The following is a 14,253-nucleotide window of genomic DNA, read 5'->3' on the forward strand; positions in this document are numbered from 1 at the left end:
TTTGTTTGTTCGAGTTTGACAACCACGCTGAGACAAAAACACTATCAGACTATCTGTTTGTCAACCAAAAGCAAATGGGCAGAGTGTTTATGAAACCTGCATGAAAAATGATTATTATTTATTATTACAAATCCATTTGGTGACATAAGAGGCAGAAAAACATTTCAGCTTGAAAAGAGCTAAATCATTATTAAGGTTGAATTCTTCATCCATCCATCGTGCATTTAATATTTTTTTTTTCTGCAAAATAGTAGGGTGCTTAACAGAAATTGTAAATTTGAAAATGAAACATTACCGCGCAATAAGATGTAAGCCTAAATTAAATATAAATACATAAATTATTATGACGCTTCTTCTTTTTCCTTGAAAAAAGTTTTAAAGTTTAATTCAATAGCAATTTCAAAATGTATGAAATGTTCATAGAAAAGCTGAAACACAATTAGAAAAAAAAGAGAATATGTACATTTAATTGATTGTTGGTGTAATTATCATTCCATTACCTCTTTAACCTCATTCCATCCATCCAACAATTTAAAAAAGCCTTTCTATTTATATGTGTAATATGTGCACTAAAATGAATAAAGAGTAGAATAATTAGAGCATGAGAAAAACATAAGGGTTAGTGTATACTCTTTTATATTGCTACGGCTTACACAAACAATACTCTATTCTCACAGTCCCAGCCACTCACTGAACGGAAACAGTGTTTGAGTCTGAATACCTGCAATAGTGTCTGAATGTGTGTACGTCTTTGTCCTTGGGGCTGAATTTTATGAGCTCTTTTGACAAGCGCAAAATGACTTCCTGTTTCTTTTAAGCTGAAAAATGAAGCAAAAATCCTCAACAGGTTGTGCAACGTTTTCAACCCCACATACTTTAATATCTTGTATTTGAGCATGCTCTGCTTAAGACGAGGAATGTGGATATAGCAAAATCAAAGCAATAGAGCTTTGAGGTTTGGTCTCGATTGGATACAGTGCCAAAAATACTGCCTGTGCCTGAGAAAAAGTGTTCGAGAATATGTGGGAGTGTTTGACAACAGCTCATCACAGTCATACGTAGTTCCACTGGACTGGGCCGAGCCCTCACCGGCTATTATTTCCACATCAAAGATTTGTCACATTGACAACGGCTGACATGCACGGTCCAATATCAATCCCGGCTTCTCCTCCAAAAGCAATTCCTTCAACTCCTTCTCTTGCTTTTTCTTTGCCTCAATCTCTCTCTCTTTTCTGTTACCTCTGTAAGAACTTTCAAAGTATACTCTTCACGCTTCTTTGTCACCCGTGTCACCTCTGCTTCACATGCTGGGGTGGAGAGAAGTTCCTGGATAAAACATTATTCGCTACCTTCTCCAAAGCAACCGCCGTATGTTGGTTCTCTCTCTGTCTCCCTCTCCAGCTGTCCTCAAAGCACAAAACGAACACAAGTTTCCCCAGCAACATCCATATTTCACTATACAGAAAGGATAGCATTTCTCTCTTATAGAATTGTGTTCCTTTTTAAACTTTCCATACAAATAAGTAGTCTCTGTGAGATGTTCCGACAAGACAGATTTAGAAAAAATAGTGTACACACTCCCTTTAACCTCATTACTTGACAAAACTACTTTAATGAAATTCCAACAAAGAAGCCCAGAGAAGAGATTCCGCACATCATCCATTCAGCACATGATAAATGTTTAAAATTCTGTGAGACGGTGTGAAAAACAATTGTCTTACTCTAAAAAATGGCCAGAAAGTGAATTCCAAACACTGCCACCTCTGAAGACTGCCATAAATTACCTTGTTTGTTTACCTGTGTGCTTGTATGAGTGAATAAAATGGTGCATGGCTCCCTCAGGCAAGGCCAAAAAGCCTCCTTAATAAATCTCTCCTAACCCACTTCCATTAATGTTTATTTAATGCTTTTCTATGTGCCTCCTGGCTCTATGCTGAAAGGCAGACACTACGCTTTTAGTGTGGATTGACTTACCCCCTCAAGCCCCACAGCCAAACTACATGCATCCCACCCCGGCTCGGAGTGGAAGGTGGCCGCACTCTCACCAGGCCGGCAATAGGGACTGCATTCATGGCTTTAAAGCACTCGTCCGGGGGAGAGTAGGGCAGAAAAGCATCTCTTTTTTTTTTTTTTTTGGTGGTCTACGGGCAACTAATGGCTTGCCATTGGGAGATGGAGGAAAGAAAAGATATTTCCAATCGTGATGTGGCAGTTGTTGATGTTTGGAAATAGCACAGACAGAGAATGGCCCTGTAGTGTATCAGAGGGTATCTGTTTGCTGTATTGATCCACTGAAAGCAGACTGCACTGTTGCACATATTTAAGGAATACTTTACAAAAAAAGCCAAACATATACAGTACTATTTTAGTACACTTGCAATTGAATTTAATACTGTGTATTAACTGTAGAAAATGTATATACAATTCAATACTGGATTTATCATCAAAATTTTAAGTCTAACCTTAGAATGCATTCTTTGTACACAAATCTAATAACACTGTTGAAGATGTAACTAGTAACTAATAATTAATAACATTTTTTTTTGTGTGTAACTTGCCCAACACTATCCATATGATATTCTTTGTGTTCTGAAGCGACCAAAATGTGTTAAATAAACATTGGAAGAAATTGCATTTTTTAGTAAACCACCCCTTTAAATCATTGAATGGCACTTACTGTGTACTTGCATCATTCGTGACAATGAATATGAACAGTGCCTCCCTGACTGAAGGACTGAAGGAAAGTTGTTCAGTAGTTTATGCAGTAAAAAATAAAGGGCCGCCTCATTAACATTCATCTCCAGGAAACAATCTGAGTGCCAAATAATGACACTTCCCTTCAGGCAAACATGAATAAAAATAATAGAAGCCCATTCCACATGAACCCAAAGAAGAGTTTTATCTGTAGCATGAAAATATCGGAGGACGAGGAGAGAGAGAGAGAGAGAGAGAGAGAGAGAAAAGTTGAGTTCACTGTAAACCATGAAAATAATTTGAATTGTACTAAATTGAATGACACAGTTCTCTAAATTCTTTGAGGGTTTCTGGACAGCATCCAAAGTAATTAACACAGCACCTTGGATGGGGATCAACAGAATGCCACCAGCAGGCTTTCCACCACACGCCTTTCCAGCCCGCTACCACCGCAGTCCTCTCTGCACTTAAAAGCTGCCAACAGCCACGACTGTCAGATAGTATCTCTGCCGCCTCTTCCACATGTAATTAAGCCGTATTGTGCAGCTGTACAAGCAATCAAGCGTCTGAACTCAATCAAAAACTTCACTCACACCCTGTTAGGGTACCTCTGGAAAATTTGGAGTGCACGCTACTGATTAATGGTCTATTATTGACAGAAACTCAAGCCTAGCATGCTGTGATTTGAACAGTAATGAGAACAGCCATGGCTGAAACAAATTTTTTAAAAGGGGAAAAGTAGGTAATGGCTTAGGCAGTAATGAAGGTGATGAGCACTGAGATTCTGATGACTCATTTTGTGTGGCTGTGGAATATTTGAGCAGAGAGGAACAGAATGGGACACATTTCTGCTGATTCACCTGTTCTGAATTGTACACTAGGTAGGGAAGCACATTGATTATTCTCTCTGAAATTGAAATGAAATAGAGGCCTTTGCGCAACATTGTAGACGACTGCTTCTCTAAGCAACATCGCATTTGTTTTGCTTCATGGCCAGATATGTTAAGAAGCATTTGAGTTGTGCTGGGTAGTTTTTTAGATTTATCTGAAAAAAAAAAAGCTATATTACACAACAAAGGGGATTTCAAACTCAAAAGGACTATATGAAAATATAATGATCTCGTATTAAGTAACCCCTTTCTAAAATTTACAATATAAAAATGTTCTTTCTTTCTTTCTTTCTTACTCATCCAAATTTGATTACAAACTGGTATGTCATTCTTTATTCTCTGGATTATAAAATATATTTTGAAGAATTTTTAAATGTTTTATTTTTTCACTCCATTCGTATAAGCAAAATATGAACGCATATTTGTCTACTTTTTATTTAATATATAAAAAAATAAATTTAAGTACACGGGAAGGCAAGGACTAGTGGTTAGAGAGTATGACTTCTAACCATAAGGTTGTGGGTTCGAGTCTCGGACGAATGAGGTTCCCTTGAGCAAGGGTGTGGGTGTGTGTTCACTACTGTGTGTGTGCACTTTGGATGGGTTAAATGCAGAGCACGAATTCTGAGATGGGTCACCATTCTTGGCTGTATGTCACGTCACTTTCACTCTTTCATTTAATATTTCAATTTGTATTTTCATTTGTTAAGCTATAAATCTTGTACTGAAGTAAACTATCTGGGAAATAATTACTTTCTAGTAGACAACGAATATCTTAAAATTATTATGCCAAAATGCTTAACACCTTAAACTGAAAGTCAAGCAGGGCTAAACACACTTATTTTAATGTTCTACAGACCCCATTGCAGCCCCTCAGTCTGAAAACCCCTGACATAGTCTACTGTATATACGCACTGTACGTTCAATTAGAATATAGCTGTCACACTTGTTTATAACCAAAATGAATGTTAATGTATTCTGTGTGGCAGTCCACACCTACAAGTGAGAGCTCACACAGGCCCGCAGACATGCGTCAGCGGGCACACACAAACAGACACGAAACAAATGGAAATGAGGTATTTTAACATCCACACCTTCATTGACACTCAGACTCGCTCAATTCTCTTATCAGTGAGTGGAGCTGACAGCTGAGAGTGAATTGTGCATGCAGATCAGATGTGTAGCGTCAGCACGAGTCTCCACCTCCAGGCTGTGTGTTCTACACTGCCACATTAACCTACAGAGCTAGGGGTCTAATTTCACCTCCACACACAGGCTAGTAATTAAAGCCTGGGCCCCCAGCAATAATTGGGATGTGATGTGTCGATGGTAATAGGGAGGCAGTGGATAAGTGAATTCCTTCCTCGCCTTGCCTCGCAGGTGATGTCGGGACCTCTTGTCACATCACGCTCCCTGTCACATCAGCCTGGAGAGGCCCTCTCTTCCTCTTCATTTGAAAAATTAAAAGCAGGATTCAGAGTCAATTTCACTGTCAATTTATTCTGCATCTCTGCAAATGAAATATTTATGGATCTGGGAGATTGGTCTCGGATGCTTCTCGCACCAGTATCCAGATGCATGTGAAGTGGAGCTTGTGGAGTGCTGTCCAAACAACCATCAAGATTGCAGGATGGTGCAAGCCAAAGTAAAAAAAAAAAAAAAAAAAAAAAAAAAACAGAAGGTTTAAAGAGGGTTAAAAAAAAAAAGAAAGAAAAGGATATCAGCATTCCATGCCTACAGGTGAACTAACAGCATGTCTGTGGCTCAGCACATGAAGAAACCTTAAGGCTATGTGTTGATTAGATACACTAACACCGCTAAGCCATCAGAGGAAGTGTGAAGTGTTAGGACATGTTTGTTTTTTTTTATTCTGGCTAAAGCAGAGTGCTACAGAACATCATATATATGGACATGTAATGTGCCTCAGCGAAGATCATCATTCATATCAATGCTGTTGGCTCTGCTGACCTGATCTTGACACCAACAGATGTGCTGCGTCTCACACATTCTCTGACGGGTTCTACATGCTCTGTTTTTCACATCGGTGCCCTGTCACATTATATAAAAGGCATTCACATAAGCTTTTGAAGAATGAGCAAATTAAACTAAATTATATAAGTAATAGGACAAATTCCATTTAATGGTGAACAAAAGGGAAATGTAGGGATGTAGGGATTCTTCAGATTCATATCATACCTTGATAACTTACAGTAGCATTAAAAAGTATTCTGAACTGTTAAAAATGCTGTGGTAAATGAAATTTCAATCAAATTTTGCCCATTCGAAAATATATTTTAAATGCATGCCGTTTCTCCATTTGGCAATGGATAAAAATAAACAAAAAATAGAACATCTAAGCAATATTTTAGTCCTTGGTTGTACAACAGCAAAAAATACTACTATGATAACTGTCACACTCCCAAGGACTCATTTTATTTATTTTAAATCAGAATAATAACTGCTACTGAATCACAAGGGCATGCTATGGTTTAAAAGTTTGGGGTATAACATTATAAATGTCTTATGTTAATTTTGATCATTTCAGTGCATCCTTGCTGAAAAAAAAAAAAAAAAGGTGATTTCAAACTTTTGAACAGCACTGTACATTAATATGTATGACTTTCTTGTCCACTCTACATATACTTGACTAACAACCATTTGCAAATGTCCTTCACAAAGGGATACAATTGATTACTTCCATTTAAAAAACAGTTTCTTCGGTGAACTAATGCCTTCTAATCCAGATCTGTAATAGGTGCTATTTTACCTACAGCGTGACTGTAATTTATTCTAAAGCCATGCACACTGTGCTCCTGATAGTGTCCCTCAGGCAAGATGTTGCTTATGCTATAGGTGCCTCCTTTCAGTGTATCTCTCAGCATGCCTTCACCTGCTAGCAATTAAGTTTATCACTCCTAACGAACTGCTCTGTGATTACACGAATTACACAATTGGTTTCAGCGATTGCTATCATACAGCTGCTGAAATGAGAACAATTGCAGGCTTCTTCGTTTTAATTGAAAACCACATCGGCATACAGCAGGCTGCTTCGAGGGAGAGAGAGAGAGAGAGAGAGAGAGAGATACTAATAATGTGAGATAAATCACTGAGACATAAGGGGAAAAGACCGAAGAAGGGGAAGCCTCTGGATTATAGCGTTTTAATAGTTACACAAGCTTGCCTAGCTGGTTAAAAGCAGTGGTCTAATAAGGTATACCCCCCCCCCCCATTTTACCTTTCCATCAGTGATGGTGGTTCAAATGAGCGTGAGAATGGTTCTCAGGAGGGTGGTTAATATATTTCCCGAGCATGCCTGTAATCAAGACTAGTAGGATTGTTCTGATGGAGTCCCTGCTGAGCTGACTTTGAAGTATGCCTCCAGACGACTAAGTGTTTTAAATGTCAATAGAATTGGAGGTTCTCTTTTTTTTTTTTTTTGGACATATAAACTTCTGTACAAATAGCTGGTCTAAGGGCTTAAATGCTTTTAGCTCTGCACAAATTGGATCGATGGGGAGCACTTTTGCTGCAAAGCGGAGCTTTCTCCTTTTTGTTTTCTATTTTATTTCATTTCATTCCTTATCTTGTGGTTGTTATTACTTTAATGAGAGTCTATTTATTTATTCCAAGGAAATCAATTCCGACACTATTTAGATAGGCTGGGCAACTCATCCTCAGGATGTTTGCCAGGCTCTGTGAGATTGTTACATGTGCACACACCCAGAGAGTGAGAGAGAGAGAGAGAGCAAGGGAGAGAGAGAGAGAGAGAGAGAGAATCTGAAGTATTGATCAATCTCTTTCGGTTGAAGCAGCAGGGTGCTGTGACAAGCAACAGCTCCATTCAATATCCTTATCATCCTCCCAGTCTTCAGCCTAACAGCAGGTCACACCAGAGCTGAAGAGCTGAAGGAACATTTCGATTCCTTAAGCCAATGAATTCCATTAAAAGACCACTAACACATTTCTTTGTTCGTAGGAACTTCAGCTTAATGAAGTGTCCAAAAAGAAAAAGAAAAAAAAAAGACAAAGAAATCTACTGAAGCACCTGAGGTGGACCTTGAACTACTTATAAAGTGATGATATATAATTCAGGCAAATAAATAGCTGATAATTAGCATCCCATTCTAAACATCTGTAAATGCACACTGGCTGTTCTCTTAGGAACGTCTTTTATTAAAAAATAATAATAATAATAATAATAATAATAATTAAAAATAAATCTTTTTTTATCATCAGTGAAAATGGTGATACCTTTTTCAGGATTTTTCTGAACATTCAAAAAATATGAAATATATTTTTTTGAACATTATAAATGTCTTCACTTTTTTGTGTGTATATATTTACAGCTAATAAATGCCGTGGTTAAATAAATATAATTAACAGCTCATGAACTCAATCTGTACAGTGTGTTGTGAATAAAGGTTGTTGCAATCTATAAAGGCTCATGTTCACAGCTGGTCCAATGAGTAATAATCAGCAAATTTAAGTATCGAGTTATGCATGCACCCTTGCTGGCTATAAAAAGGACATTTTTCTTGCATGCGGGCTCTCAATGATTAGATTAAGTGCAGACATGAAACAAATGAAAATCATATTTACGGTACACCGTCATATATCTACTGTCGACCCGTGTCAAGTCTGGGGAGAGGAGAGCGTGCTGGAATAATGGAACAGTCTCCAGTGGAGACAAGAAGGCACAGCCACTATTTTTAGCAAATTAATTTAAGGCTCTGAATAATTAACTGATAATTATCTGGCAATCAAGAGTGAGATAAAATGATCTCTCACAGTTTCTCCAGCAAAAGCTGAGGAGCTTTACAGGGATGCTGAACTGACAGGGAGAATGAGACACGTATCCTGAAGGCAAGTGGATTTGCGAATCATTAATGTCTAATGAGTGACAGGAAACTGGCGCCCACACAGTGTTTGTTTGTGACATAACAGAGGGGATGTGAAAAAGCTGTCTGCTCCGGCCGGGGCCGATCAGAAACATGTCGCAGAGCTGACGCTCCTTCACGCAAACATCTTTAGAGAGTGTGAATATCCCTCCAGCACAGAGGCGTTTTACAGCGGACAGACCTAGGTGAAATGTTTTAGAGTGCATCTGCATGCTAGATGGTTACTGCCATGATGAAAGCGATGCATTCATTTGTCCTTTCCTATTCAGCACCGAATAGAAAAAAAAAGCATTCCCAAATAACACAGATTCTCAAGGCTAAAACATTTCTAGCATGAATATAACTGAAGACATTGCATGTGTATCAGTGACAATACATGCCCTGCACATGACACTGGCCTTTACTTATTTTATATGATGTCGTGAGAGAGGGACACCTTCACACAAATTCGAAGATATGCAAGGATATAATGTTGTTGGTCCAAGGTTGTGGATTTCTATTAAACTAAAGATGCAAGAAACCCTGAGAAAAATCCAACAGCTCCTTGTCAATGCAAATCGGCACTTTCCACATACAGTGTACAGAATAAAGTCAATGAAGCCATTCAGAAAAGACGTGTATATTTTCGAATCATGCAGAACTCAGTAGATGTCACACTAAATATTATATAAGCTTCATATATATGCATGCAAAGAATACTAAAACAGTGTAAGGGCGGAATAGGATTGGGCGCATGTTCCATACTGAATTTCTTTTTAAAGATTTTTTTTTTTTTTTTTTTTTTACATTTAAATACGTTTATTAAGTAAAGAAAATACATTGCAACACTTACCAATCAATTCTTTACTTACCTTTATTAAAACTAGTTATTTACACATACATGTGTAAATACATATATGTATATTATACATAATCATATGTGACCTATTTTGATTAAAAAAAAGTGAGTTGTCACTGAAAGGTGATGAGTTTGCTTTTATGATAAAAAATAAATAAATAGATAATAATAATAATAATAATAATAATAATAATAATAATAATAATAATAATAATAATAATATATATATATATATATATATATATATATATATATATATATATATATATATATATATATATATATAAATAAATAAAAATAAGCCAAAATCACCACTTTGTGGAGGTATGTGGGTTTAGACACATTGAATGCATTTGAAACAACATACTATTCATGCTAGGGAAATTTTGTGTTACATAATAGTTCTGACTACAAAAAAAAATAAAATAATATAATGTAATTCAATTTAAAAACCTTGGCATTTGTTGTTTTAATGCATTACAAATATATACTTTTCAATTAATGGAAAGTGCCTACTGTGATGATGTGGCAACATGGTGGAAAATTAGTGCTTTTATCCCCCCTCCTGGCTTTGTGCATGTTAAGTGAAGAGAAAGAAAGAGGGAAAGCGAGGGCTTTTATGCCCTAGATAACTGCACACCAGCCAGCTGGGCAGACAGCTGATGAATCGCCCAAAGCTATGTGTTTGTGCTTCAACATGTGACTATCAAAGTGTCTTACGACCAGTTGCCAATAATTCCCTCTAGACCTGCCTCTCGCTCTTCCATCCATCCATCCATCCATCTATCTATCTATGGCTTGCTCGTTCCTCTCCTCCTCCTTCCCCTTTCTGAAGCTCTTTAAACATTGTTCCACTAGCATATTCATGTAGAACCATCAGTCAAGCTAACTATATCAACCTGTCAATCCGTCCATCTCCCTGTCACTTTATTTTTTCCTCCCTCATTTTGAGTCCAGCTCTGTGGAGGCTGATATCTAATTTCAAAACACTGTACCTTCACAGTGCCAGAGAGCTGCAGAGAGACACAAGTACAAATGGAAATGTGGATTGCACCCAGGCATCATCTGTCTGACAGCTGCTTTCAATATCAAAAAACAAGCCTTTCACAAGCCACATAGTTTACACACAAATAGCAACTCCTTTTAAATATAAGACACAGAGAGAGAGAGAGAGAGAGAGAGAGAGAGAAGCAACTTTTCAGTGGTAAAATGCTTCAGATGATGGATATGTAACTGGCTGGACACACTTGACTATTGTGTCATTTACAATAACGAAATGTCTAGAGAAGCTCAATTTCTTTGGGTCTTAGGACATGCATGGCGAGAACACGCTACCTACTTCCAACTGTGCAACCTTTTATGAAATCGATGCCACAGCTAAATGTGGCTTAACTATAGCCCCTGTCGAACGAACAGAGAAAAACACCCACAAACAGATAAATCCATCCACTTACCATAACTGTATTCTTCGTCGCCGACTGACAGCATTAATATCATCTATATTAGACTATTTCTCTCTGAAATAAAAACTTCAAGAGCTACTCGAGCATCATGGTGCTAACGAATCATCTCTCATCACGCTCATCCAGAGTGCTATGGATCAGCTAAAACCTCTCTCTGACAAGGCAGTGTCTCAGCGATGAAAAGGCTTGGCACAACCTTGACATGTTCAATGCCTGCACTTTGATTAAGGCCAGGGAAAAGAGTGTGAAAAATCCATAAATATATCATCAAGCCTCTGCAGGGAGAGCCATGGAGCTCGCCGGCAAGCCTGATGCCTGCCCAGTAAACAGACATTTGAAAAGTCCTGTCTTCAACCTCCACAAAAGAACACTCACGTCTTTTCTCCAAACACACATCTCAGAGAGACGCTTCAGGCCCCTTTAAAGGATCGAAAATGATAGCAGCAGTCCACAAACACCCAGACGTTCAGCACATGTTTTTATCTAACTAGAAGAGGTCTGCGAGATGCGTGGAAGCTGAGGGTTTTAAAAGAAAGGACACAAAGAGATATGAAAGTCGACACGTTTTGTCCACAGAGATCATTGGGGATAAGTGAGATTGATTGGATGTGCAGACTGGAGCTGTTTAAACAGGAAGAGAAGCTCCAGATGCCACCAGCATGGGAGCCACATTAATCTAAATGGAGCTCGGCACCTTCTGCAGGTGCTGTAGGATGAAAACAAGCGAACTCCATTTCCATTCGGAGGCGGCCATGTTGTGTACTTGGTGACATTCATTTGCGCAATGAGGGATCTTAGAGTCTCTCCGGCTCCTCTCATTAACATTAACCGCTGCAATTCAGAGCCAAAGCTCATTAACCCACTTACTTTGCTAATTACCTTTCCTCTGCTTTTTATTATCTACTTTCCGTCAGACCTGAGAGAGGTTAGTTTGAGAGCCTTCCATTCATTACACGGATGCTCTATGCTCTGCGAAAGATGCGGAAAAATGTAAAAAATGTATTTATGAGTAAACTCTTCCAAAGATGCTTGAAGGACTGAATGGATTCATTTCAATGTTTTAGCAAAGAAGCATCTCAGTAATGAATCACTTACAGGTTTAGTGGCTTCAATACAAAAGAAGCATTCATAATCAGATTTGATACAAACCTGTATCTAAGAGCAAATTAGTTGCTTTTTTCATACGTAACAGGAACTAGTCTGTCATGAATAGAGATTGGGGGAAAAATTCAGAGATAAATGGTATTTGCTTTTTTCTACGCTGTCTATTTATATATAGATATAGATAGTTTATGCTATAAAAGATAAGTGATTTAATGCCGCAATCTGGACCTCTCCAGTAGAAACATCTAAAATCCCAAACCAGATGAGTTAATTTCTTCAGTTCCTTTAGCAGACTACATTAACTTCCGCAAATCCATGTGAATGCCAAAGCACTTGTTCATTCTGCTCGTGTCATTTATTATGGCAAAATAAGAGAATATATGAACTGAGGAGAAAGCTTTGCTCTTTGGCTAATCGTAATTAGGTGCTTAATTGTCTACATCATATGCATTCTCTTGGTTGTGACTAGTAAACATACAAAGAAAATGGCTTCTTTTCATGAATAAATCAGCCTGAGCAAGAGACTGCAGTTTAACAGTCTCTCTGCTCATAGTAATTACACAAAACATTCTGCTCACATCTCAATGCACTGCTAAAAAAAAACAATGCACACTGAAAAAGAAAGCGCTAGAAATAAACCAGAGCATACTTGCATTTCGTTTTCACATCTATCTTGGTATTGCAAGAAATAACAGATATGAGCTCTTAACTTATTAATTTCATTGTTAATTAAAGCTTATATAAAAAATAAAAATAAAAAATAAAATAAAATTACACATCTTTCAAAACAACGAATTTGGCCAGTGTTGCAATAAAAGTATATGCCATGATGATATACTGTCATATAATGCATTCTCAAAAAAAAAAAAAAAGTAAGGATGACACTGTGGCAGTATCCTCAAAGGGACACATATGTACCTTCCTTAGCCCTAAAGGGTGCATAGTACCTTAGAGTAGTAATATGATCTCTTAAGGTAGTAATTTGTACTCTTATGGTAAGGTGAAATCAGAGCAAATGTGTCCCATTGAGGGCACTGCACCAGTGAACTGTTATGCCCTTCAAGGTAACAATTTATTATTATTATTATTTTTCCTGAGTGTGGATCACCCTTAAGAAACACAAATATTGGAAATATTAATTTAAATGTAAATAGTACACTAACTCAAACTAAATATGAAATATAATAATATTTGAAATTAATTCATTTTAATTTAATATCTGCAGCAGTTAGAAATATATATATAAAGAAATTAGTTTAAATAGCATGATAATTCTACAAATATGCATTCATTTTTACCTTTAATTAGATTTCCGGGTGAGGTGAGCTGGAACACCAGAGGACCATTGAACAGAAACGATCCCACAAGGAACTGATAATGCCTCATCAGCTGGTATGTGCGTACACGTGCACACGCCTGCTTGATTAGCTCATATATATCCTCACCAGGAGGATCCCGAGCCAGGCCTCACGCTGCCATGCGAGATTAGCCATAACTGCTGTTTTATGTCTGCTCTTCAATTTTCAAAATCCAATTTGAAAAAAGGGAGGGGAGGTGCTGGGGCCTCAAACGATCACACGCCCCAATATGAGGCCTATATTTGGAACAATCATTTGGAATTAGTACCGACAATGATTGGAAGCTTTATCAAATAATACTGACCAGGAACTCTGCGGCTGTTTTAGTACTTTGCATTCCTTATTCGTATGCAAATTGCGACGCTTACCATTGTGTCTTTTATCGTTAGCTAGCAAAGCAGAGCCCGTGTTATAATTGCTGCAATGTTTCATGAAGTAAATTTGGAAAATGAAAGAGTTGTTGCATTCCCAGGAGAGCAGCAGCTGAACCTGTGGCACCGCAGCAGTTGAAAGCGTCCCTCTGAGAATGCTCACCGTCTCTACTTTTTTCTTTCATTCTGAAGCATAAGAAAGAGTTAACAATCCACTTTAAGACATAGTCAAAGTGAATAAGGGAATTAGAGGAAGAGAAATCTTATCTCCTAACATCCCCTCTGTCTCGATGAAAAGCTAGGCACTAGACAGATATGGTGTTAGAGCAAATCTCTGAGATATACTTTTAGTGCAAATTGTAACTTGGAACTGACAAGCTTCTTCCTGTGATCTCCCTGAACTGCTGTGAGTGGCAAGTACGTGGCAGAAACCGCACGGCCCTTTATTCCCCGAATAAGTGCTGGCATTTTCTTATACGTTGACTTACGTAACACAATTTCCCAGTTTGCAATGCAAAGAAATTAATTCTACTATTTCGAAATTAACTTCAATTTATGCGCTTTAATCAAATTGCACCTAAGAAGCATCATCTAAGCTAAAATCCTCAAACATGGGAAAGAAAGGCATTTGAATATT

General features: G+C 37.8%; 1 protein-coding gene across 8 annotated transcripts in view; it reads right to left on the minus strand.

Moving 5' to 3' along the window:
* Window positions 1-14,253, minus strand: part of diaph2 (diaphanous-related formin 2) — a 381,616-nt gene that overhangs the window by 68,458 nt on the left and 298,905 nt on the right. The gene's annotated exons all lie outside the window — the stretch shown is intronic.

Source organism: Carassius auratus, chromosome 14 (assembly GCF_003368295.1).
Source record: "Carassius auratus strain Wakin chromosome 14, ASM336829v1, whole genome shotgun sequence".
NCBI classification, from domain to species: domain Eukaryota; kingdom Metazoa; phylum Chordata; class Actinopteri; order Cypriniformes; family Cyprinidae; genus Carassius; species Carassius auratus.